The sequence below is a fragment of the Protopterus annectens genome, chromosome 1.part1 (genome assembly GCF_019279795.1).
Source record: "Protopterus annectens isolate FY-2018-M chromosome 1.part1, PAN1.0, whole genome shotgun sequence".
NCBI classification, from domain to species: domain Eukaryota; kingdom Metazoa; phylum Chordata; order Ceratodontiformes; family Protopteridae; genus Protopterus; species Protopterus annectens.
In genome coordinates this window covers 1,981,661,724-1,981,689,127 of record NC_056726.1, presented here as the reverse complement: position 1 = coordinate 1,981,689,127, position 27,404 = coordinate 1,981,661,724, and positions in this window count along the sequence as shown.

Here is a 27,404-nt window from a genome sequence, read left to right as displayed (position 1 = left end):
CCTCAATAAACGTGAACTTAACATGCTCTCTCTAGCCTACAACCACATTGCCAGATTTATTACAGGTTCCCTTTATCGAACCCATCATTGCCTTAACCTGAGGAACCTTGGCTGGTTGGAACTGCCTAATCTCCTCAAACTTAGCCAACTCGCCGAAGCGTATAAAATAATCAACCATCCTGATAGAACTCCCGCACTGTGCAACATTCTGACTCCATACACTAACCTCAATAGTCTCCGATCATCCAACAGCATCCAGATCCTAACCATTAAAGCTAAAAACTCAGGCGGGGATGCCCTCTACGCCAATTCCATTGGCAAGCCGTGGAACTCCCTGCCAAACAACCTTAGACTTACTACCTCGCTCAATCAGTTCAAATCCAACCTTAAGGAATATCTCTCCACACAATGGATATGTCCATGTCGTGAACCTGACTAACTACATATCTCATACCTTCTAGTCCCACATCTCCCTAGCTCATTTCCCCAATGCAGATCTCTAAAACCTCTCATTCCTTATAGCAATGAGGAAGATCTCCGATTCCAGTCTATTTTCCATTAATATGAAGAAATCAATGTTTTTGTATAACCTCCTGTCGTCCTTTTGTCTTATATAACATCTATGTAATTTTTTTCATTCCTGTATATGTAATCTGTATTCTCTTTTTTGTAACTCTACTTTGAATCTTGTAATTTAAACATGTACTTCCATTTTGTATTGGAGCTTTTCTCCTCGGGCCTCTACTGAAAACGGATATGTATCCAGCTAGACTAGCCCGGTTAACAAATGTAAAATAAAATAAATAATAAATAATAAATAAAAGGTCTACCCTCAGAGTTGTAAACGTAAGGTATACAGCTAGAAATCCAATTAGAGAGAGTGTTACTTTGGAAACTGTTAAGCCTGACCTGGATTCGGAGAAAGAAAGAAATAATTGATCTGATTTCCTGATTTCCTTAGTCCGGTGCAAATAAAAACGTAATTGTCTATGGACATCCAGCTGATGAAACCTGTATTCAGCTGTGCTGGAATGATTTGGAAAGAACACTGGAAGTTCTATGGATTGATTCAAGCCGGCATGGGAACAGACCTTGGGGACAAAGGAGGGATTAGTATGAAGGGTCACCCTATCTTTGTGAAAAATCAGGTAAGGAGGTTTCACAGACAATGCTTGTAACTCTGACACCCGTCTGGCCAACGCGATAGCCACCAGAAACAAAGTCTTCTAAGACAGGAATTTCAAAGAGGATGAATGCAAAGGCTCAAAGGGTGGAGAAGTTAATTTGGATAAAACAAAATTTAAATCCCATGAGGCAACGGGTTCTTGAAAGGGGGGTCTTAATAAAGTGGCACCTTTAAGGAAAGTTTTGCACAGCCTATGATACATAAGATTATAATCTTTAAAGCCTAGATGAAAATTTGAAATCGCTGCCAAATGAACTCTGAAAGTGGCAGCCGCAGATCCCTGGTGAAAAAGCTCAGATAGGAATTCCAAAACCACTGGAATGGAGGCAGTGTAATGGTCAACATTCATTTTCTCCGCCCAGATAGAGAATCATCTTCATTTACTGGAATATAGTCTCCTAGTGGAAGGTTTATGAGAAGACATAAGGATATGAGTCACGGAGGGTGAAAAGTCATGAAGCCTGACTAGGAATGGAACTGGAGCAGCCACGCTGTCAAATTGAGGGTGTGTAAGCAGGGGTGAAGCGAACCTGACATGTGGGTCAACAGGTCTGGAACTTGGTCCAGAATCCAAGGATCATCTAGGAGAAGAGGCCCAAGGAAGGGGAACCAACCCTGATGAGGCCAGTAAGGAGCAATGAAGATAAGTTTGCTTCCCAGCCATTTCGCTTTCTGAATAACCTTGGGAATGAGAGAAAAGGGAGGAAAAGCATACAGGAGACCCAGGGGCCAGTTGTGAACAAGTGCATCTCTCGGTGACTCCCCCGGAAGGGGGATGAGGGAGAAGTAGCTGCTGCATTTGGTATTGATTGGGCTGGCAAAGAGGTCGCAGCAAGGCTGTCCCCATCTGTGGAAAATCTGTTCCGCTGTTTCCTGTTTCAGAGACCACTCGTGAGGCATCAAGATTGCCTAGCTGAGCTTGTCGGCTATCACGTTGGTTGTCCCTGGAATGTGCATTGCCACCAGAAAACGCTGGGAAGATGTCACCCATTTCCAAACTCGCATGGCCTCTCGACAAGAGTGGATAAGATCTGGTTCTGCCCTGTTTGTTGATATACCATACTATCGACATGTTGTCTGATTGTATTGCAATAGTCCCCAAAGGCAGAAGGTCTTGAAGTGCTTGCAGTGCCAGGAGCACCACCCTCATTTCTAGAAGGCTGATATGCAGGTGAGCCTTGTGATCCTGCCATGTGCCGTGGACAGTCCTGCCTAGATAATGCCCCCTCCCCTATCTGTGAGGCATCTGTGGCGGCGGGTTGGTGAGGAACAAATGAAGTGCCCGTGGTTAACTGATTGGGTAGAGTCCACCAAAGGAGGTCCTTCTTGCAAGAGTCTATCAGCAGAATGTGGTGAGATAATGGTAGATGCTGAAAGGAATATTGGGATGATAGGAGCCACTGAAGAAGCCTCATGTGTAGTCTGGCTAGTGGCACTAGTAATATGGTGGAAGCCATGGACCCTAGAAGCTGCAGAATAGTCTTGGCTTTGACCTTTCGTAAGGGAAGAAGACATTGAATTTGAAGAACCAGATTCTGTGCCCTTTCTACAAGAAGACAAGCCAACATGTCTACTGTGTCTATCTCTGCGCCTATAAAAATCACAGAGTGAGAGGGCAATAAGGCAGATTTTTCCCAATTTATAGAAATTCCCAGCTGGGCACAAAGCTGAATGGTAGCGTCCCTGGTCTGAAGGAGTAGATGCCTGATGGGGGCGGTCAAGAGCCAGTCGTCTAGATACGGAAAAACCTGGAATCCTCAACGTCTCAGGTGAGCTGTCACTACTGCCATACACTTGATGAACACCCTGGGGGATGTGGGGAGACCAAAGGGCAGAGCACAAAACTGGTAATGACTGCCTCCCAGCTGGAAGCGTAGATGACTCCTCGATGCCCTGTCCATTTTTATGTGGTAGTAGGCGTCTTGGAGCTCTATTGAGCATACCCAATTGTCTTTCCCTAACAATGGGAGGATAGACTGCAGTGTCACCATCTGGAGCTTGTCCTTTTTTACTGATTCATTTAATCTGCTGAGGTCCAAAATGGGCCTCCAGTCCCCTGTACATTTTGGCACTAAAAAGAATCTGGAGTAAGTTCCGAATCCTATTTGGTCTGCTGGGATGGTTTGGATGACTCTTTTTGACAGCAACTTGTTGACCTCCACAGTTGCCTGATCCCTGTGATTTGGTGGAACATCCGGGATCCTCTTGGGAACAAAGACGGAAGAGAAAAGGGTATGACATAACCTCTGGTAATAATTTTTTGTACCCACTTGTCTTGAGTGACACCCAGCCAGGCTTCTGGATACAAAGAAACGCGACCCCCGACCAGCCCAAGAGAAGCACAGTCGGGCTCCACATCAGCAGCGCTGGTAAGGCCAGCCCCGAAAGCAATCGCAACCTCCCTAGTTTTGCAGACCGTCCCTGCCTCTAGGGCGACGTCTACCATTTCCTCCTCCTCCTCTGCCTCTGAAGAATGAGTCACCCTGTGCATCCTGGAAAAACCTCTGGGAATTCTTGAACCACATTTTACCGCCCCTCTGACCCTTAGGTTATGGTCTAGAGGGAACAGTAAAATGTACTCCCACGGCAGAGAGTGTTTTTGCTCGCACCGGGTGAGAGTGTCCTTTACCTTGGGTCCAAACAATGACGAACCGTCAAAGGAGGTGTTGGTAAAGGTAGACTTGAACGGTTCTACAAAGTTACACAAATGCATCCAAGAATGACACCTCAGGGAAATTCCTGAACCAGCTGCTCTACTCGCTCCATCGGCTGCATAAGAAATGAGCCGCATGGATGAACTGACGATAGAGTTCAAGGTGGACGACTGGGCAGACACCTTGTCAGGGACACCCTCAGTACATGTACTTTGTAGAGAATCTCCTAATTCTTTAAGGAGATCTCTCTGAAGCCTCGTGAAGTGAGTAAGGTAGTTCAGCGATCTAAGGGTAAATACCACTGAAGAGAAGATACGCTTCCCGTATCTGTCCACCATTCGAAACTTATTCGGCGGATGGACAGAAGAAGAAGTCTCAGCTAGCTCCTTCTTGGTGGCCGCCACCACCACCATGGCATCTACTGGAATACCTTTAGACAAAAAATCTTTTTCTGGGGGCGCAGAAAGAAACTTATTCGGACAAACACTCTATGAAATGTGTCAATTCAGGTTATCAATTTTTTGTCTTGGAAGTTGTGCCCACTAATCCAAGGGGAGGGATGTGGGAGACTTTGATTGAATACAGAGAACTGTATTGGCAGCTGTTACTTGATGCAAGCAAAAATTTAGGGCTTAATGACATGGTGTCCCTAGCACCAGTGTTGAAACTAAGAGCTGCAAAACTCTAATGTTTTTAAACACTTTTAAAAAAATTTTTTTTAATTTTTTAACATTTTTATTTGGTTTTAAACATTGTACCTTGTTGTATGTATTTTATTAATATGTCTTATTAAATCAGTGAATGTTCACATAAACATTTTTTTAAATGCATGTAAACAATTTTCAAACAATGTATGTGATATTAACTTATGTCACCAGAGGGCGCAATGCATTAGACTAAACTGAGTTGCAGATTACTTGTGTTTAGTATAAGATTTTAATCAAATTTAATGTGTTTTTGATGTTTACAGTTGTATAGTTTTAAAACATAGGAAGTTCATCTTATTCCATTCATTTTAAATATGTTTTTAAAAGTTTTGACCTGTATAGTCCTTTTATCATAAATGCATTCACAAATATTGTTTACTAGCACCTTTACCTTTAAACACTAATTGTTTTTTAAAAGGGAATGATTCATGATTGGATACTTTGAATGTGGTGATTAGTATAAAAGCCAGTGTTTTTTCAAAATGGATGTTAAACTGATGAAGTTCAAGACGAAAACGTTTGTATGCTAAGCGTTCTTGTTTTATGGTGGCGTGCCTGTGAACTTTTAGTTATGTACTCACCATAACTTCAGATGTTTGGGATCCATCTCGCCTACATTCTGACTGATGGGTTCGGAGCCGATCCCTCGGCTCCGACTCGGCACGCTTATGCCAAAGAGCGAAGTCTCTTATTGGCTGAGCTTACTATATCCCAGGATGCACCACTACCAGTCCCCCAGATCTAGTTTGTCCGCATACATGCACACATGCACGCACTGATTATATAACATCGTCAGATGAAACAAGATAAAACAGTAGAACTCAAAACCGTTCAATCTCTTCTGATCTCCAAGGCAGGGGAAGGAGGGTGGGTATTAGGAATGTAGGAGATGGATCCCAAACATCTGAAGTTATGGTGAGTACATAACTAAAAGATGTTATGTGATCCTATCTCGCCTACATTCTGACTGATGGGACAGCCCTAGCACCTGAATCCTGGGTGGCTCACTGGAAAACACTCCTGAGTACCGTGGAACCAAATGATGCTCGCCCTTTAGATGCCACATCCAATTTATAGTGGGAAATGAAAGTGTGCGGATTGGACCAAGTAGCCGCAGCACAAATCTCAGAAATAGCGAGCTTGGAATGAAAAGCTATAGAAGTCGCCATAGCTCTGGTAGAGTGAGCTTTGATAGATGTTGTAAGTTGCTTATTCAAGAGGAATAAGCCTGAGTTATACAATCTCTAATCCATTTGGAGATAGTAGCTTTTGTGATGGTTTTACCCAATTTATTGTCTGAGAAGGACACAAACAACTGGTCTGATTTACGAATTTGCTGAGTCCTGTCTAAATAGAAGCGCAATTGCCTGTGAACATCCAATTTATGGAGAGTGTATTCTGCTTCATTGGAGAATTTTGGAAAGAAAACTGGTAGCTCTAGAGATTGTTGGAGACAGAGATTAGAACAGACCTTTGGGACAAAAGATGGATTAGGCCTAAGTGATACTCTATCCTTGTGAAAAATCAAGTACGGTGGTTTGATAGATAGGGCTTGAAGCTCTGAAACTCTTCTTGCAGAGGTAATTGCAACTAAGAAGGCAGTTTTCCAAGACAGATATTTTAACTCACATGTAGCAGCCGGTTCGAAAGGGAAAGATGTTAATGCACGAAGCACCAAATCAAGATCCCACGGAGGCAGGATGAAAAACTGGGGGTCTTAACAGCCCCGCACCTTTAATGAAAGTTTTGCATAATCTGCTGCTCATCAACGGAGGATCCATGGATTCGTGAAATTTAGAGATAGCCGCTAGTTGGACTTTAATAGTAGAGACAGAAGATCCTTGATTAAACAGGGATGTTAAAAATTTCAAAACCTCTGGGATTGGAGCAGTGATAGGGTCTAAGCCCCTGAGTTGAGCCCAGATAGCAAACCTCTTCCACTTACTGAGGTACAATTTCTTAGTGGTGGGTTTGTGGGCCGAAGATAAAATGTGAATAACTTCCGGGTCTAAGGTGTGATTTCTGACTAAAGTCGGAAGTGGAGGAGCCAAGCTGTCAACTTCAAAGTGTGAAGGGACTGGTGTTGTCGTCCCGACTGATGAATTAGCAGATCCGGAGTCTAAATCTCAAAATGCACGCACTCGAGGCCCTTCTCAGTATGGAGAACATCGATGTCTGTGCAGTGACAGAAACCTGGTTCAAGGCTCCTGAGAGCACCCCAGCACTATCAGGTTTTACCTCTTATCATGCTCCGCCCCAAAATCCGGACAATACCAAGAAAGGAGGGGGGGTATCCATATTCATCAAAGACACCCACACCTCAAGACTGGTGGCAACGCACGATGCATCGGAGACCATCCAGGTGCAATTAACCATAGGCAAGACTGCTCTGCAAATTGTAGCATGTTACAGGCCACCCTCACAAACTCAGGAACCTCACATGGCCTTCCTGAAAACACTAGAGGGGATAAATGTATCACCAAACACCATCATACTAGGTGACTTCAATTACCCTAATATAGACTGGGAACACTACTCAAGCCCAAACACCCTAGCCCAAAAGTTCCTGGAATTCATAAACTCAAATGCCATGGAACAACTAGTCACCATCCCCACAAGAGGAGAAAACATACTTGATCTCATCATCACGAACATGGGAGCACAATGTTCAACACCGAAGTATACCCCTCACTGGTGAGATCAGATCACAAACTAATCTCGCTGGAGGTCCTCATCCCACCCCACCTGAAATAAAAAAGACCACAGTAAAGAACTTCTCGAAAGCCGACTTCACACTTCTAAAGACTAGTGTGGTCTCCTTTAAGACCCCCGAGCCGACGGAAAACAGTACTCAAGCCGCTGAATCACTTACAAATGCCTTCTACCAGCACCTGCAGGACTGCATGGATAAGGCAATCCCAAGCAAAACAAAGACTCTTTGTACCAAAGGCAAGCGTCCACTCTGGTGGACCCCAGCCATAAACATACTCTACAACAAAAGGAGGAAGCTACTACAAGATAGAGCAAAATCCTTAAAAGGTAAGACACCCTTGATCACTATAAGTAAAAACTAAGAGCTCTCATAAAATCATCCAAAGCAAATGTTGAGAGAAAAATAGCTAAAGACTCAAAAGACAATCATAAGGCCTTCTTTAGCTATGTTAGAAACCTGGGAGGAAACTCCCAGATATGCTCAGAACTAGTTCAAAATGATGTGAAGATTACTGATCCTACAGACATTGCCAACATACTGGCTGACAGGTTCAGTGCAAACTTCTCCCCTCCCCAAAAGGAGAGATATCTATACCAAGCGATTGCAGCCCCCAAACATCTCCAACGCCCAAGTGAGAACTGCTCTCTCCAAAGCAAAAACACAGCATCCATGGGACCTGATGGTGTCCCCGGCTGTGTGCTCCACGAACTCAACGAGGAATTAAACCCACAGCTAGGACAGCTGTTTAATCATAGTCTTACCTCTGGATACGCACCCAGGAGTGGTGCACTGCAACTGTGGTCCCACTTCACAAAGGCGGTGCCTCCACCGACCCTGGAAATTACCGCCCATTAGCTTGACAAGTCTTATCTGCAAAGCCATGGAGAGGATCATAATGGACCTCATAAATAAAGACATAGGGAATTTGCAGACTTTGGATCCATCCCAGTTTGGCTTTGTCAAAGGCAGATCATGCCTTCTAAACTTGGTTGACTTTTTGAAACAGTCACCAAAGCCATTGATGAGGGAAAGGCAGTCCATACAGCCTACCTCGATCTGGCAAAGGCCTTTGATACAATACCCCACTCGGGTATCATTGAAAAACTCATCAGCTTAAATGTTAACCCATACATCACAAGATGGGTTGCAAACTGGCTGAGTGAAAGAACCCACAGGGTCAGAGTTGCTGGCGCCATGTCAGACTCAAAGCCTGTCACAAGTGGTGTACCACAGGGCTCAGTCCTGGGCCCACTCTTGTTTGGCATCTACTTTTCCAAGTACAAGCAAACACAGGAGGGTTATGGCTGACAAAGTTTGCAGATGACTGCAAACTGGGCGCCATAGTAGAAAACACATCTGACACAGATATCCTTCAGAAGGGTCTCACAGAAACGGATAACTGGTGCCAGAGCCATGGCCTAAAGTTAAATGCCAAAAATGCATAGTCATACCCTTCGGGAAAAACAAGGTTACCCCTAGCTACCAAATAGGTGGCAATCCACTGAGTACAGAAGAAGTTATCAGGGACCTGGGGACCCAGGTTGATAGTAGTCTGTCATTCGACACCCATGTAGCTAAAGTAGTTAGGAAGACCTTCTACATTGCCCACCTTATCATGAAGGGATTCTCATCTAGATCAAGGGAGGTCATAGTCTCCTATACTCATCACTCATCAGACCAATGATTGAGTACAATGCCCCATTCGGAATGTATCTGACCCGACACTTGCAGCAGCTGGAGTGGCCACAAAAGTTCCTCACCAAAAGGATAAAGGGTCTCAAAAATCTGTCCTATGCTGCCCGACTGAAAGAACTCCAGCTCTATTCAGTCGCACGCTTGCTCAGAGGTGACCTTTGCCTAACATACAAGGCCATGTCAAACCCAGATTTGATGAATATGCTTCACCTCAAAAAACCTAGATCCGTCAGAGCCACAAGGGCGGAGACTTAAACCTCGACACGGCTATTAATAGGACGTGCTGGAGGGATAGATTCATCACCCAAAGACTCCCTATGCTGTGGAATAAAATCCCGGTATATGTGAGGCAGAGCACCTCGCTGGCCTTGTTCAAGAGAAATCTTGACCAATGGATGGGAGATCGCAGATATACCCCAGGGATTACCTCAGTGTCACTGCTCAACAGAGGCACAGCAAAATAATGGGTATAGTTCCCCATACTAAAGGGGTGGCGTAAGCCACAAAACTATGGGCTTGGCTTGTAAATGCCCTCGGGCAGATAGCCTAGTATGAACCTATGAACCTATGAACCTATAAGATCTAAAGTCCAAGGATCGTCCACCGCATGTTTCTTCAGGTAGGGAAACCATACCTGACGAGGCCAGTGCGGAGCAATTAGTATCATTGTGGACCCCAATTGAGAAGCTTTCTGAATGACTTTGGGGAGAAGTGGAATCGGAGGAAAAGCATAAAGTAGCCCTGTTGGCCAAGGTTGTGCTAGAGCATCCATAGCTGCTTCCCCCTGATGTGGAGTCAAGGAGAAGAACCTTTTGCACTTTGTATTTTGTGGTGTTGCAAACAGGTCGCAGCACGGCGTCCCCCATCTTCTGAAAACCTGAGCTGCTACTGTTTCGTTCAGGGACCACTCGTGAGGAGAGAGAATTGTCCTGCTTAATCTGTCTGCCAATATATTTGATTTTCCCGGAATGTGGGTCGCTACCAAGAAACGGCTGGTAGCTACAGCCCATTCCCACACCCTCATGGCCTCTCTGCAAAGGGGGTAAGATCTGGTCCCTCCTTGTTTGTTTAGATACCAGACCACCGACATGTTGTCTGTGTGGATGGCGATAATGCCCTGAGGGAGAAACTTGTGTAAGGCCTGTAGGGACAGAAGTACAGCCCTCATCTCCAATACATTGATGTGGAGAAATGTTCCGCCGGGAAGCCAGGACCCTTGAACTAACCTGCCCAGACAATGCCCCCACCCTGTCTGGGAGGCATCTGTCGTCAGGGTGACCACTGGAGGGGAATAACAAAGGACTTCCCTGATTTAGATTGGATGTCGTTAGCCACCAGCGAAGGTCCCGTTTGCACGCTTTCTGTAATCATAATGGAGTGATTGAGGAAGATCCTGAAAGGACCATTGAGTCGATAATAGCCACTGAAGAATCCTCATGTGCAATCTTGCCAGAGGAACTAGAAGAACCGTGGCAGACATCGAACCTAAAATTTGCAGGACCATCCTGGCTGGGGCCTTGGATCTTGAAAGCAGGGCTTGAACTTGGCCTTGTAAAGTTTGGATCCTTTCGGTAGGAAGAAAACGCAGCATCAATTTTGAGTCTATCTCTGCTCCTATGAACCTTATGCGCTGAGAGGGCAGCAAGACAGACTTTGACCAATTGAATGTAATTCCCAGGGTAGCACCCAGGGAAAGGTGGCTTTGAGGTTGTCCATTAGTAGATGACTGGTGGTGGCAGTCAGGAGCCAGTCGTCCAGATAGGGAAACACTTGGAATCCAAGACTCCTCAGGTGAGCAGTTACTACTGCCAAACATTTGGTGAACACCCTGGGGGCTGTGGTGAGACCAAAGGGCAGAGCACAAAATTGGAAATGACTGTCTCCCAGGCTGAAGCGCAGATACTTCCTGGACGCCCGATGTATCGGTATGTGATAATAGGCGTCCTTGAGATCTATGGAGCACATCCAAACATCCTTCTCCAATAATGGGAGAATGGATAGTAACGTGACCATTCGAATTTGGATTTCGTGACGGATTGGTTTAGTCTGCTGAGATCCAATATTGGTCTCAGGTCCCCTGTCTTTTGGCACTAAAAGAACCTTGAGTAATTTCGGATCCGATCTGGTCTGTGGGGACCGGTTGGATGACTCCTTTTTCTAGCAGCTTTAACGCTTCTGCGGCTGCAATTTCCCTTTGACTGGGTGGTGGGTCCGGGATATTTGGACGGTGGGGTGAGTGTGTGAAGGGAATGATGTAACCTCCGGCAATAATCCGAAGCACCCATCTGTCCTGAGTGATTGACTCCCAGGCTTTTAGGTGCTTGGCAACGGCACCCGACTGGCTCGAGCAGCACAGCCGGGCAATCCCTCATGAAGTGTGGGAGGCTGAAGAGCCACGAAAGGACTCGCGGTCTCCAGAATTGCGGGCCCTCTGCCGCCTCTGGGACGGCGTCTCCCAGAAAAATTTCCTGTCCTCTGCCTCTGGAAGGGAATCTTCCTGCTGTTGATGGAAAAACTTACGTGATTTATGGAACCACATCTTCCCTCCTCCTTTAGCCTTGGGATAAGGCCGAAGGGAGTGGAATAACGTGCACCTACGGCAGATAAAGTTTTTCCTTCTTGCTCACAGCGGTAAGAGTGTCTTTAACCTTAGGTCCAAACAAAGAGGACCCATCAAAGGGAGCGTCGTGAAGGAAGACTTGAAGGCCTCCGCAAAATGACAAAACGGAGCCAGGCTTGTCTCCGAGAGCCACGCCTGTGCCTGCCGCTCTACCCGCCTTCGCCGCATATGAAATGAGCATCATGGACGAGTTAGAAATTGAAGCAAGGATAGCCAACTGAGAGCTAACCGACTGGGCTAGCTGCTCAGGTAGGTTACCTGAGAGGGAATCTGACAGCTCCTTGACCAGATCCCTCTGAAGCCTGGTAAAATGTGCCAAATAATTCAGGGACCTTAAAGTAAAGGCCGCTGAAGTCAGGGTACGCTTCCGCATCGTCCATGCTCCTAGACTCCTTATTAGGAGGATGGACGGACGCTGAAGCCTCTGCCACGTCCTGTTGTGTAGCAGATGCCACCACCATGGCATCTACAGCCACGCCTTTAGTCAGGAACTCCTTCTCGGTGGGGCAGACAAAAATTTGTTAGGACGAGAAGGGACTGGTTCCACGGTATCTGGATGTTCCCACGCCTCCGACAAACTAAATCCAGGAGCTTGTCAAGGGCGGAGACACCCAGGAGGCGGAGGGCTGAGCCCCAAAGGCCTTGAGGAGCACTGACTCATCAGCAGAGGGGGTTTGGATATCCAGCCGCCTCGTTGTTTGAGGATCTCTAAGATGTCTGCAAATGAGACATCATCCGAGGACGACTTGGGACCCCTCCGCATCATCAAGATCAGTGTCCGATGTAATAGACTCGGGGAGTCCACGTGCTTCCTCTTGCACGATCTCTTCCTTGGGGCTCCTCTGAAGACAACTCGAAGAACCCTCAGGAGGAGGGGAACCCCAATGGGGTAACCTCAGGCCCAGGGGCTCCGCTGCCTAAGGACAGGAACTGCCAAAGACCCAGTCTCCACGCCCAGGGAAGGTGCCGGTAAAGCCGAGAGATGGTCAAGAAGACTTGGCCAAGGCACTCCTCATAGCTCTGAAAGCCGGACCCCAGAATCCTGGGAGTGTCCGGTCCCCGAGCCATGATAGCAGATGGAAGTCCCGCCAAGCACCGAGAGGGAGGCTCGGAACCGACAGCATAGGTCCCAAACATCACCCCAGGTCCAGCCGAAGAAGTCCGTGTACCAAACTCGGACCCGAAGGCCGGGTTGGAGTAAGGGTCGGAGCCGACCCTAAGACCTCCACCGGCTCCAACAGCACCTGCTCCGACGGAGCCAAGCGGTCGGAGGAGGAATGGCAATGACATGGGCATGGGCCGGCTCCGAAGCCAACTGGGTCGGAGCCGAAACAAATTTTGAAAGACTGGGGACTGGAACAGTCTTTGGAGCACCCTGTCTATGTCCGAATCTGACATCCTCGATGACCTAGAGGATACTGAACGGGTTCGAGATGGCCTCTCCAACGGCCCCAAGGGGCTAGGGGACCGGCCCGAGGCGACTCGATGACTATCGGCCCGAAGGAATACCCACACTAGTTTCCATCGGTGCCGAGGAGGACTTGCGCCGAGGAGGAAGTGTCTGAGCGGACAACCTTTGCTGGCTCCGAGACCAGTGGAGCCGGCGAAGGTGACCCGCCTCGATGCCCCAGCCATCGGCTCCGAAGCCAGAGGAGTCGAGACTGGTGGCATCGAGGCAGACCGTTCCTCGGCTCAAGTCCTTGGAGCCGAAGGAGAAACCTGCCTATGTCTTTTGGCGGTCGGATCCGACGGACTGGTCGGAGCCGACGCCTTTCTTTAGCAGGAGAAGGAGAGGATGCTAAAGCTTCTTCAAAGGAGGGTTTTATAAGACCTTTTAATATGAGCTTATTTTTCCTCTCTTGGAGGACCCTCGAGGAAAAAGCGTGACACACGCTGCAGGACTCCTGCAAATGTTTTGCACCCAAACAATAAACACAGAGAGAGTGGTCATCTGTGATAGACATTTTAAAGTTGCACTTGGTGCACTTTTTAAAGCCTGAAGGCCTAGGTACCTGAGACATTCCGGTGAATTAAAGCCCAAAACACAGTACAAACACTGTAATTAGAAAGAAATTCTCTCTTCTTTGTCCTTCTTTACAAGAAAGAGAAACTATCAACAGTATAAAGGATCCGAGATCCCTAAACAAAACAGAAGTCACCTACAATCAAAAAGACCGTGAAAGGCCTTTCCACACAAGAGGTACTCCTAGTCAACACTCACAACACAAGAATTTACCAAGTAAATTTCACCAAACTCACTCTAAACACAAGAATAGCTGTTAAAACAGCTTTTGTTGAAGAAAAAAGAAATTCCTGACAGAAAAACTAGTGAAATTAATCACTACTTAGCTCAGCCAGCTCGAGACCACGTCTTCACTTGTTAGCGGCAAACGAGATCTGGGGGACTGGTAGTGGTGCATCCTGGGATATAGTAAGCACAGCCAATAAGAGACTTCGCTCTTTGGCATAAGCGTGCCGAGTCGGAGCCGAGGGATCGGCTCCGAACCCATCAGTCAGAATGTAGGCGAGATAGGATCACATAACATCATTCGTTTGGTCTCATTTGTGGAGAATAAAATGTTTTATCCTAGCCTGGACCGGATTTATTTGTACCTGGTGGTGGTGGTGCCTTTTGTTTATTAGTTTATTTTTTCCACTTCTTGCTCAGTGTTGTTTTACTAGTGTATCTATGGAGCAGTCTTCGGGTGCAGATCTGGGATCCAGGAGTACAAAGACTGGCGAATTGCGTAAGCTCATTGGGCAGCTTACACAGCTGGTAGGGCTGCTTACGCCCCTTAGCCAATCGATGGTGACGTTGGCATCGACGTTAACTATACCAGGAAATCAAGACGCTTTACAGCGTAGTGGCGACAAGTCAGCAAGACTGTTAAACAATTCTAAGCCTGAGGACATTATTCTAGAGCACAATGACAATGTTAACAACAGTTTGGATGGTTTTCCTCACATAACTGTGGACAATGCTAGCGATGGTGCAAGTGGGTCTGTTAGACCGAGAAGTCAAAGACGCCAGTTACAGGCACCTGTGGATACATCTACAAATAATTCAGGTACACAGAGACTTGTATCAGACATTTTGAAACTGAAATATGATTTCAACAAAGATTATGGCAACTTTCAATGTAATGTTTCTTACGCTGCCATGCTTAGTGAATTAGAATTTTACCTGTTAAAATATAAGACTTTGGACTTGGATAATACTTATTTAAAGCACTGTCTTTTTTTTAAAAATTGTTCCAAAAGGTCTGAGAGTATGTAAGTACCCCAATAACGTTATTGAGGGTTCTGAATTTCACAATGAGCTTATTTCTGCTTTTGAAAATTGTGGTTTTAGCATTATGAGAGCTATCATTAAAAACAATGAAGCTTTAATGGAAAAACTATATCTAGATATTGACAACATTAACAAATGTATTTTTAATGATTTAATGTTTACCATTGAGGCGGAAAAGATCAAATACCAGACATTATTTAGAAATATAGAAACAAAATGTAAAGAAATACAGGACAGAAAGGTAGTAAAGGTAAAAAGAGATTTAAAAGAATATAAAAATAAAATTCATTATCCTAAGCCCAAAAGATTTTTTAGGCAAACATATGGCAACTGGGCTCGAGAACAAAACCATGATTTAGAATGGGAAGAGAGAGATGATACTGAATTTTTAGAACAACCTATAGAGGTTGAGGAGTTTCCTAGCCTCAGAAGGTCAGAGAGGTTGAAAAATCAGGACAAGACAATATACAATCCAAAAAACTACAGGGGGAGGGGGGGAGAGGCCACCTGTGAGAAGAGAACAGGACTGGAATTAGCCGATGGAATAGTTAATAGTATGAACACTTGGTCTTACAATGGTTTTAATATTTATAACTATTCTAAGGTAGACATTGATAAAACCTGGTTTGATTTATTTTCCAAAGGCTTCACCTTCATCCCCAGACAGAAAGTCGATCTCTTTAAACTTTTAGTTGACATAAAGCTCTTTATTAGGAAAAAGAACCTAGAGATATTTTTTAAAGGGAAATCTTTTGCCTTTGACAATGAAAGTCTAAGACGTAAGAGCATATTCAACCCACCCATACACCCCCAGCTCAGGAATTTTGAGCTTAAAGTAGAAAACGAAATTAGAACGCAACTGGCTACCAAGCACATACATTCTAACTTAACTCAAGCGGAAATCACTACTTTAAATGACATCAGTAAAAATCAAAACTTGAGAGTAATGAAACCAGACAAGGGGGGTGGGGTTGTGTTAATGGAAGCAATAGAATATGAAGGAAAAATGTTAGCAATTCTTAATGATGCTGAAAAATATTCCAGAGTATCCATTAACGAAGTCAACATAGCTCACAAGAAAATACAGGTCTTACTATACGATATGTTCTTAGAAGGCTCACTTGACAAAGATACATATAAATATTTGACTGTTGAGAAGCCTAAGGTCCCTTGCATCTTTGGTATACCAAAGGTGCACAAAGATGTACTAGATCCACCACTTAGACCTATTGTGTCAGCCGAGGGTTCAATGACGGCACCCTTAGCAAAATATGTGGATCACAAGGTAAAAGGTGTCTTAGATGGAAAAGAAAATATACTGATAGATTCTTGGGACCTTTTAAGAAAAGTAGAGCCATCATTATATAACGACAACTTAAAGTTTGGCACAATGGATGTTGTGGATCTTTTTGGTTGCATCCCACATGATGTGGGTTTGTATTGGTTCGAGGAAGTATTAGTTACTAGTAAGACATTAACCCAGCTAGACTTTAGGAACATCTTGACTTTGATGGACATAGTACTAAAAAACAATTTTATTTATTTTCAAGGGGAGTATTTTAAGCAGGAAAAAGGAGTGGCAATGGGAGCACATTGTGCCCCAGTATATGCCAATATCATAATAACATATTGGGAAGAAAAATTCCTGCTTAATTCTCCCTTTAACAGCAATTGGGTCTTGTATACTAGGTTCTTAGATGACCTATGTTTCTTCTGGAAAGGCAGTCAAAATGATTTCAGTGACTTATTAAGATATGTCAACAGTACTACTAGCTTTTTGAAATTTACTGACAATTTTGATTTTTTAGAGTTGAAGTATTTGGATGTTTGTATTAAGAAAAACAATGGGAATTTTATTTCATGCATACACAGAAAGGAAACCTTTACCAATTCATATTTACATTTCACCAGTTGTCACCCCCCATATCAAAAGAAGGGGGTAGTGAAAGGGCAGCTTGTTCGCCTAAGTAGAATGACATCTGATGAGGATTTATTTCAACAGGGAGCCAATTTCTTAAGAGATCTCTTTATTCAGAGAGGCTACCCACTTGAATTTTTTAACAAAATATTGGATAAAGTGAATATTAAGAGAATAGGCCCCTTTGCCCCTATACTAGAAAAGAAATTGAGTAGTGAAGAGCAAAGACATAGCAAATCACACAATGATCAACACAGTGCAGGATTTACAACTACGTTCAATGAGCATTCAGGGCTTATAAGAAGTATATTCACAAGAGAGTGGAAAGCCTTTTCGGAAATTTCAGATTTAGAGCATGTTTTTGACAAGGAATTAATTTTTACTTACCGTAAGGGTAAGAATATTAAGAACATATTAGAAAGTGGTTATTGCAACAATGCTGAAAAGAAGAATGTTAGATCAAAGAAAGGTCTATTCAAGTGTGGTAAGTGCAGTTACTGTACACACCTGATTACTGGTTACTCTACCCACTTGCAGGCTAGAAATAAAACACTTTATTTAAACAGTTATGCCAATTGTGATACAAAGGGTATTATATATATAGCAATTTGTAAAGAATGTACCTCATTTTATATTGGAAAAAGTGAGAGAAGACTCAAGCAAAGAATTTACGAACACCTATATGATGTAAGGGTAAAAAATGAGAAAAATGCTTTAAGCAAACACTCTATGAAATGTGTCAATTCAGGTTATCAATTTTTTGTCTTGGAAGTTGTGCCCACTAATCCAAGGGGAGGGATGTGGGAGACTTTGATTGAATACAGAGAACTGTATTGGCAGCTGTTACTTGATGCAAGCAAAAATTTAGGGCTTAATGACATGGTGTCCCTAGCACCAGTGTTGAAACTAAGAGCTGCAAAACGTTTAGTTATGTACTCACCATAACTTCAGATGTTTGGGATCCATCTCGCCTACATTCTGACTGATGGGTTCGGAGCCGATCCTCGGCTCCGACTCGGCACGCTTATGCCAAAGAGCGAAGTCTCTTATTGGCTGAGTTTACTATATCCCAGGATGCACCACTACCAGTCCCCCAGATCTAGTTTGTCCGCATACATGCACACACGCATGCACTGCTTATATAACATTGACAGATGATACAAGATAAAAACAGTAGAACCCAAACCGCTCAATCTCTTCTGATCTCCAAGGCAGGGGAAGGAGGGTGGGTATAGGAATGTAGGAGATGGATCCCAAACATCTGAAGTTATGGTGAGTACATAACTAAAAGATGTTATGTGATCCTATCTCGCCTACATTCTGACTGATGGGACAGCCCCTAGCACCTAAATCCTGGGTGGCTCACTGGAAAACACTCCTGAGTACCGTGGAACCAAATGATGCTCGTCCTTTAGATGCCACATCCAATTTATAGTGGGAAATGAAAGTGCGGGTTGGACCAAGTAGCCGCAGCACAAATTTCAGAAATAGCGAGCTTGGAATGGAATGCAATAGAGGTAGCCATAGCTCTAGTAGAGTGAGCTTTGACAGATGTTGTAAGTTGCTTATTTGAAGAGGAATAAGCTTGAGTTATGCAATCTCTGATCCATTTGGCAATAGTAGCTTTAGTGATGGTTTTACCCAGTTTATTATCTGAAAAGGACACAAACAATTGATCTGTTTTCCGAATTTGCTGAGTCCTATCTAAATAGAAGCGCAATTGCCTGTGAACATCCAACGTATGGAAGGTGTATTCCGCTTTGTTTGAAAATTTTGGAAAGAAAACTGGTAGCTCTAAAGATTGTTGGAGACAGAGATTAGAGCAAACTTTTGGGACAAAAGATGGATTAGGTCTAAGTTGATACTCTATCCTTGTGAAAAATCAAGTACGGTGGTTTGATAGATAGGGCTTGAAGTTCTGAAACTCTTCTTGCAGAGGTAATTGCAATTAAGAAGGCAGTTTTCCAAGACAGATATTTCAACTCACATGTAGCAGCTGGTTCAAAGGGGGAAGATGTTAAGGCACGAAGTACCAAATCAAAATCCCACGGAGGCGCAGGATGAAAAACTGGGGGTCTTAAAAGCACAGCACCTTTCATGAAAGTTTTACATAATCTGCTGCTCATCAACGGTGGGTCTATGGAATCGTGAAATTTGGAGATAGCTGCTAGTTGGACTTTAATAGTAGAGACTGAAGATCCTTGATTAAACAAGGATGTTAAAATTTCAAGACCTCTGGTATCGGGCAGTAATAGGGTCTAAGCCTCTGAGTTGAGCCCAGATAGCAAACCTCTTCCACTTACTGTGATACAATTTCTTAGTGGTGGGTTTGTGGGCTGAAGATAAAATGTGAATAACTTCCGGGTCCAAGGTGTGATTTCTGACTAAAGTCGGAAGTGGAGGAGCCAAGCTGTTAATTTCAAAGTGTGAAGGGACTGGTGCTGTTGTCCCGACTGATGAACCAGAAGGTCCGGAGTTAGATCCAAGAACCAAGGACCGTCCAGAGTATATTTCTGTAGGTAGGGGAACCATACCTGACGAGGCCAGTACGGAGCAATTAGAATCATTGTGGACCCCAATTGGGAAGCTTTCTGGATGACTTTGGGGAGGAGTGGAATCGGAGGGAAAGCATAAAGCAGTCCTGTTGGCCAAGGTTGGGCTAGAGCATCCGTAGCTGCCTCCCCTTGACGTGGGGTCAAGGAAAATAGAAGTTATGTTCTTACCATAACGTTCCATGTTAGTTGTCTTCTTCTCGCCTTCTTCTTGCTGGATGGGTTCGGAGCCGACCTCGGCTCCGACTCGGCCACTCTAAAAGCTCGAGAGTTGGTTCCACCGGCTCGAGGCTCCCCTTATATCCCACAATGCTAGGCGAGAGTTACCTCAGATCTCGTTTGTAAGCTAACCCCAGCTTATAACAGTAACAGTATAACTGTAAAACAGAATCCACCTCTAACAACAGGAAGAAAGAAGGGTGACCTACATCCTGAACCAAGAAATATGCATAATAGCATATGTCTAAGAAAGAGGTGGTAGAAAGAGAGGTCACAATCACAACTCCTCTAGGTCTGTCCAGGCCAGGGGAAGGAGGGTGGGCCTTAAGAAGAAGCGAGAAGAAGACAACTAACATGGAACGTTATGGTAAGAACATAACTTCTATATGTTAAGTTGTCTATCTCGCCTTCATTCTTGCTGGATGGGACCGCCCCCCTAGCACCTTGTCCCGGGTGGCCTAACGGAACAGACTCCTGAGAACAGTGGAACCAAAGTTAGCTCTATGCCTAGAAGCTAAATCCAACTTATAATGAGAAATAAAAGTGTGAGGAGTAGCCCAAGTAGCCGCTGCACAAATGGTGTCAATAGGCAGTCTGTCTTGGAAGGCTAAAGAAGTAGCCAAAGCTCTGGTGGAATGGGCTTTAGGTTTATTAGGCAATTTTTGTTGTCTAATTTCATATACCAGGGAAATCAAAGATGTTAGCCATCTGGATAATGATACCTTTGAAACTGAAAGTCCCTTTCTGCTTTCCGCATAGGAGACAAACAGCTGATCAGATTTTCTGAATTGTTTTGTTCTATCCAAGTAGTACCTTAATTGACGATGAACATCCAGGCAGTGTAATTTTTGTTCAGACCTATTGGAATACTCTGGAAAAAAGACAGGGAGGTCAATGCTTTGGTTTAGATTTGATGTTGAAGCCACCTTAGGCAAAAAAGACGGGTTAGTTCGTAAGGATACTCTGTCCTTATGAAACAAAAGATAAGGAGGACGACAACTGAGTGCTTGAAGTTCTGAAACTCTTCTAGCTGATGTAATAGCTACCAGAAAGAGAGTTTTCCATGATAATAATTTCAAGGAACAGGAAGCTGCAGGTTCGAAAGGGGAAAGAATCAAAGAAGCAAGAACTAAATTTAGGTCCCAAGGAGAAGGAGGATTTCTTATAGGAGGTCTGAGAAGAAACTCCTTTCAAAAAGGCTTTGCAAAGTTTGTGGGACATTAGGGCAGATTCAGAAATACCCACATGGAAGTTAGAAATAGCTGCCAATTGAACCTTAAGTGTAGATGGAGATGAACCTGCATGGAAGAGTTCAGCTAGAAAATCAAGGACTAGTTGGATGGAAGCGGTGAAAGGATCTATGTCCTTTCCTTGTGCCCAATATGAGAAGCGTTTCCACTTACTCAAATAAATCTTTCGAGTGGAAGATTTATGGGAAGCTATCAATATATCTCTAACAGAGTGAGATAACTGAGGAAGCCTGGCTACGGTTGGAACTGGAGGAACCAAGCAGTGAGGTTCAGAGAGGGAAGGAGCGATGAAACTGACCCGACTGATGGATCAAAAGATCTGGAACTAGGTCCAGATTCCACGGTCGCTCCAAGAGAAAACAATGTAGAAAGGGGAACCACACTTGTCGAGGCCAGTAAGGAGCAATGAGGATCAAGGATGCCTTCTGAGCGATAGCTTTCTGAATTACTTGAGAGATCAGTGGGAAAGGAGGGAATGCATACAGAAGTCCCCGGGCCAAACTTGGACTAGAGCGTCTCTGCTGGGTTGGCCTGGTAAAGGGAATAGAGTGAAATATTCTCTGCACTTGCTGTTTTGGGGAGTAGCAAAAAGATCGCAGCAAGGCTGACCCCACTTGAGAAAAATTTCTCTCACTACAGAGTCTTTCAGAGACCACTCGTGAGGCATGAGTATAGCTCTGCTCAACTTGTCCGCAATGTGATTGGACTTCCGGGATGTGCGTTGCTATCAGAAAACGCTGAGAAGAAATCGCCCATTGCCACAGTCTGAGTGCTTCGACACAGGGGTATGATCTGGTTCCGCCTTGTTTGTTGATGTACCACACTACAGACATATTGTCTGTCTGGATTGCAATTGTTCCCAAGGGAAGAGAGTCTTGAAGGGCTTGCAACGCTAAAAGCACTGCTCTCATCTCCAGAACATTTATGTGCAAGTGGCATTCGTTTGGTTGCCATGTGCCCTGGACTGTCCTGCCCTGATAATGCCCCCCCCACCCGATCAGGGAGGCATCCGTTGTCAGTGTAGCAACCGGAGGAGGTGGAACAAAGGGTCTTCCCAACAGGAGCTGGGGGGAAGACATCCACCACATGAGATGCTTTTTGCACACCTGCGTAATCACAATGGTGTGAGACATTGGAAGTTCCTGGCATGACCATTGAGTAAAAAGCATCCACTGAAGGATCCGCATGTGGTATCTGGCTAATGGAAGGAGAGGTATGGCCGCTGCCATGATTCCCAACACCTTTAGAACTAACCTGGCTTTGATTCTGTTGTTGTTGAGAAGAAGTGACACCAATTTGTGAATGTCTGATATCCTTTGGTGTGTTAGCCTTGCAGACATGTTTATAGTATCTAGATTTGCGCCTATGTAGGTAATAGTACGACAAGGCGACAAAACAGACTTTTCGCAATTTATTGAAATACCCAGTTTTTGACAAACGCGAAAAGTATAATCTCTGGCCATCAGAAGGAGATGCTTGGTGGGAGCTGTGAGGAGACAGTCGTCCAAATATGGAAACACCTGGAATCCTTGTCGTCTCAGGTGAGAAGCTACCACTGCCATGCATTTGGTAAACACCCGGGGGGCAGTGGTGAGACCAAAGGGCAGGGCCCTGAACTGAAAATGACTGGTTCCCAGCCTGAAGCAGAGGAATCTTCTGGAGCGTCTGTTCATTTTTATGTGATAGTACGCATCCCAAAGGTCTATAGAGCACATCCAGTTTCCTTTGCCCAAAAAGGGGAAGAATGGATTGCAGCGTGACCATCCGAAATCTTGTTTTCTTGACTGATTTGTTCAAGACACTGAGATCCAATATCGGTCTCCAGTCCCCTGTTTTCTTTGGAACTAAAAAGAACCTTGAGTAGATTCCGGATCCTTGTTGGTCTGCTGGCACTGGCTGAATTGCTCTTTTTGCAAGCAGTTTTGAAATTTCCAAAGCTGCTAGATCCCTTTGAGCGGGTGGAACATCTGGAAGGGATTTTTTTGACTGATTTGGAAAACGAAGAAAGGGGATAGAATAGCCTTCGGAAATGATGGACTGTACCCATTTGTCTTGAGTCAGGGATAGCCAGGCTTCTGGGTACAGTGACAATCTTCACCCGACTGCCTCCGAAGATGGGCAGTCGGGCAACACCTCAGGGATGCTGAAAGGGCTTGTCAGGGAAGGCTTCCCGATTGCCCTGGTTCTGCGGACCCCCCCTGCCCCTAGGGCGACGTCTACCATTGTTATTCCCACCTCTGCCTTTGGTAGGAAAACGACTCTGTGCGTCAGGCGAAGTCCCTTGAGATTGTTTACGGAACCACATCTTTCCACCCTTCTGGCCTTTGGGGTAAGGCCTGGAAGGAGTCGAAAAAAGGACGCCGGCGGCAGAAAGGGTCTTGCCATCAGTCTCGCACCTAGTCAGGGTTCCTTGCACTTGCGCGCCAAAGAGATGATCCATCAAAAGGGGAGTTCGTGAAAGACGTCTTGAAAGGGTCCGCAAAATTGCATAGCCGCATCCAGGCGTGCCTACGTAAGGCTACACCTGTCCCTGCGGCTCTGCTCGCTCCATCGGCCGCGTAAGAGAGGAGGCGCATGGAGGAGTTGGATATGGAATTAAGGGTAGCCAGCTGCGTGTTCATCTTGTCTTGGAAACCCGCAGCTGTAGGATCCTTTAACATTTCACTTGCTTCCTTGATCAAGTCCCTTTGAAGACGAGTGAAATGGCACAGGTAGTTCAGCGAACGAATGGTAAATGTCGCTGAGGAGAACATCCGCTTCCCGTACCTATCCATGGACCTAGATTCCTTGTTAGGTGGATGGACAGGTACTGAAGGATCAGCCAGTTCCTTCTTTGTGGCAGCAGCTACCACCATAGCATCCACAGAAACTCCTTTTGATAAAAATTGCTTGTCTGCTGGAGCTGTGATGAACTTAGAGGGTCTCCTGGGAGTGGGGTCCACTGAATCAGGAGCCGTCCATGCCTTCTTAGCAACCACCTGCATGAGGGGGTCGAAGGGAGGGGACACCCAGGAGGTGGAAGGACGAGAGCCAAACGCCTCAAGATACACAGATTCGTCCTCCGAAGGGTTGAGGGCTGGCCAATTTTCCCTCTGTTTCAGGATCTCCAGAATGTCTGCAAATGAGACATCTTCAGAAGAGGAACGGGGGGAACCCTCAGAATCATCCAAATCTGTGTCTGACGTGATAGACTCAGGTGAGTCAATGTGTTTCCTCTTGCACTTCCTCTTCCGAGGGGGCTCTTCTGCCAAATCAGGAGAGGCCTCGGAAGAGGATGAAATCCCCACAGGGGGCTCCTGAGGAGCTGGCTCTCTGCGGTCCGGGATGAGGGAGTGAGTCGACTTACCCTGAGGCAGCATAGAGGGAGGGGCGGACGGAGCCGACTGTGGAGTAGAGCCAGGCTCTAACACACTCCGCATGACCTCGAATGCACCCCTGTCAGGCAGAGCCAGAGGTCCCCGCCCGAGGAGCTAAGAACCCCCTCGGCACCGACAGTGATGGCTCGAGGCCGATGTCGGAGCCGAACTCACCAGCCAAGCCCGAGAGGAGAGGGGTCGGACAAGGGTCCGATGCCACTCACACCCTCGAGCCGACGAGGGAAGTCCGCGCCGAGATTCTTCCAAAGAAGAAAACGGAGCGACGACGGAGCCGAAGACAATTGTCTCGGCTCCGGCGTAATCACAGTCTCGGTTCCGACGACCCGGCTCGAACTCAAGAGAGTCGAAGGAGGAAAATGTTGATGGACCGGGGCAGGCATCGACTGATGAGTCGGGCTCTGAAGCATCTGGGCTAGTGCCTCGGACTTAAGTAGTCGACTCACTACCCTCTGAAGTTCATGATCCGACAGCCTCGATGACCTAGAGGAGTGAGACCTTTGGCTCCGTTCAGACAGCAGGGGAGATCCTGGAGCCGAATGAACGGAGCCAAGAGATGGTGACCTGGACCTCTTCCTAGTTGTCGGCTCCGAAGGTCTGGTCGGAGCCGACACGGGAACTCAACCTCGGCTCCAGCCGAGCCGAGGAGCCACAGAAACTGTGGACTGAGACTTATCGGCTCCAGCCGGAGCCGATAAAGGCAAAGGTTGAGCAACCTGAGGTCTCGGCTCAGAAGCGGAGCCGAAGACCTCGATGCCTTAGAGGGCTTCCCTGTTGAAACTGACAGGGAATCCTCTGGCTTCAGTAAGCCTCTAAGAATTAATTTGTTTTTTCTTTCCTGCAGGACCCTGGGGCTGAAGCCATGGCACACAGCACAGGAGTCCTGCAGGTGCAAAGGCCCCAGACAATAGACACAAGAATTGTGAGCGTCTGTCAGAGACATTTTCTGACAGCACGCATCACACTTCTTGAATCCGGAGACCTTTGCTTCTTTAGACATTTTTTTGACTGACAGGTGTACACAAACACTCACACAAACACACAAGTTATACCCTGTCAGGAAAACACAATAAAATTAGTAGTAATACTAGTATTTAAAGTACAATAAACTAGAATAAACTACAAAAAAAACACACACACTCCACTAGGGAAGGGAAGGCCTAAAGGCCCAATGGAAGAACCAAAGGTTCTTGGGAAAGAAAACGGAAATATTTAGGGTCGGGAATAAAGTTTTCTAATCTACACTAACTAAGTAAGAATATTAACTTAAAAGGGGTTTTAAAGAGTAATTTTTACAAGAAAATTAGCACTCACCAGGAACCGGTAGAAACAACCAACCTCGAAGCTGTAGCGGCAAACGAGATCTGAGGTAACTCTCGCCTAGCATTGTGGGATATAAGGGGAGCCTCGAGCCGGTGGAACCAACTCTCGAGCTTTTAGAGTGGCCGAGTCGGAGCCGAGGTCGGCTCCGAACCCATCCAGCAAGAATGAAGGCGAGATAGACAACTTAACATAGAACCTTTTGCACTTCGTGTTTCGTGGTGTTGCAAACAGGTCGCAGCACGGAATCCCCCATCTTTTGAAAATCTGAGCTGCTACTGTTTCGTTCAGAGACCACTCGTGAGGAGAGAGAATAGTCCTGCTCAGTCTGTCTGCCAATACATTGGATTTTCCTGGAATGTGGGTCGCCACCAGGAAGCGCTTGGTAGCCACTGCCCATTCCCACACCCTCATGGCCTCTCTGCAAAGGGGGTAAGATCCGGTCCCTCCTTGTTTGTTTAGATACCAGACCACCGACATGTTGTCTGTGTGGATGGCGATAATGCCTTGAGGGAGAAACTTGTGGAGGGCTTGTAGGGGTAAAAGTACAGCCCTCATTTCCAACACATTGATATGGAGAAATGTTTCGTTTGGAAGCCAAGAACCCTGAACTGACCTGCCCAGACAATGCCCCCCCACCCCGTCTGGGAGGCATCCATTGTCAAGGTGGCCACCGGAGGGGGTATAACAAAAGGTCTTCCCTGATTCAGATTGGATGGCAGAAGCCACCAGCGGAGGTCCCGTTTGCACGTTTCTGTAATCAGTATGTGATGATTGAGGGGGAGATCCTGAAAAGACCATTGTGTCGATAACAGCCACTGAAGAATCCTCATGTGCAATCTTGCCAGAGGAACTAGGAGAACCGTGGCAGACATTGAACCTAAAAGTTGCAGGACCATCCTGGCTGGGGCTTTGGATCTTAGAAGCAGGGCTCGGACTTGATCTTGTAATGTTTGTATCCTTTCGGTAGGAAGGAAGATTCGCATTAATTTTGAGTCTATCTCTGCTCCTATGAATCTTATGCGCTGAGAAGGCAGCAAGACAGACTTTGACCAGTTGAATGTAATTCCCAGGAAGCACCCAGGAGATGGTGGCTTGTAGGTTCTCTAGTAGTAGATGCCTGGTGGTGGCAGTCAGGAGCCAGTCGTCCAGATAGGGAAACACTTGGAATCCGAGACTCCTCAGGTGAGCAGTCACTACTGCCAAACACTTGGTGAACACCCTGGGGGCTGTGGTGAGACCAAAGGGCAGAGCACAAAATTGGAAATGACTGTCTCCCAGGCTGAAGCGCAGATACCTCCTGGACGCCTGATGTATCGGTATGTGATAATAGGCGTCCTTGAGATCTATGGAGCACATCCAAACATCTTTCTCCAACAATGGGAGAATGGATTGTAAAGTGACCATTCGGAATTTGGACTTCATGACGGACTGGTTTAGTTTGCTGAGATCCAAAATGGGTCTCAGGTCCCCTGTCTTTTTTGGCACTAAAAAGAACCTTGAGTAATTTCGGATCCGATCTGGTCTGTGGGGACCGGTTGGATGACTCCTTTTTCTAGCAGCTTTGAAGCTTCTACGGCTGCAATTTCCCTTTGACTGGGTGGTGGGTCCGGATTTTTGGACGGTGAGGGTGAGTGTGTGAAGGAATGGTGTAACCTCCAGCAATAATCCAAGCACCCATCTGTCCTGAGTAATAGACTCCCAGGCTTTTAGGTGCTTGGCAAGCGGCACCCGACTGGCTCCGGAGCAGCACAGCCGGGCAATCCCTCATGGAGTGTGGGAGGCTGAAGAGCCACGAAAGGACTCGCGGTCTCCAGTGTTGTGGGGGCCTCTGCCGCCTCTGGGACGGCGTCTCCCAGAAAAATTTCCCCGTCCTCTGCCTCTGGAAGGGGAATCTTCCTGCT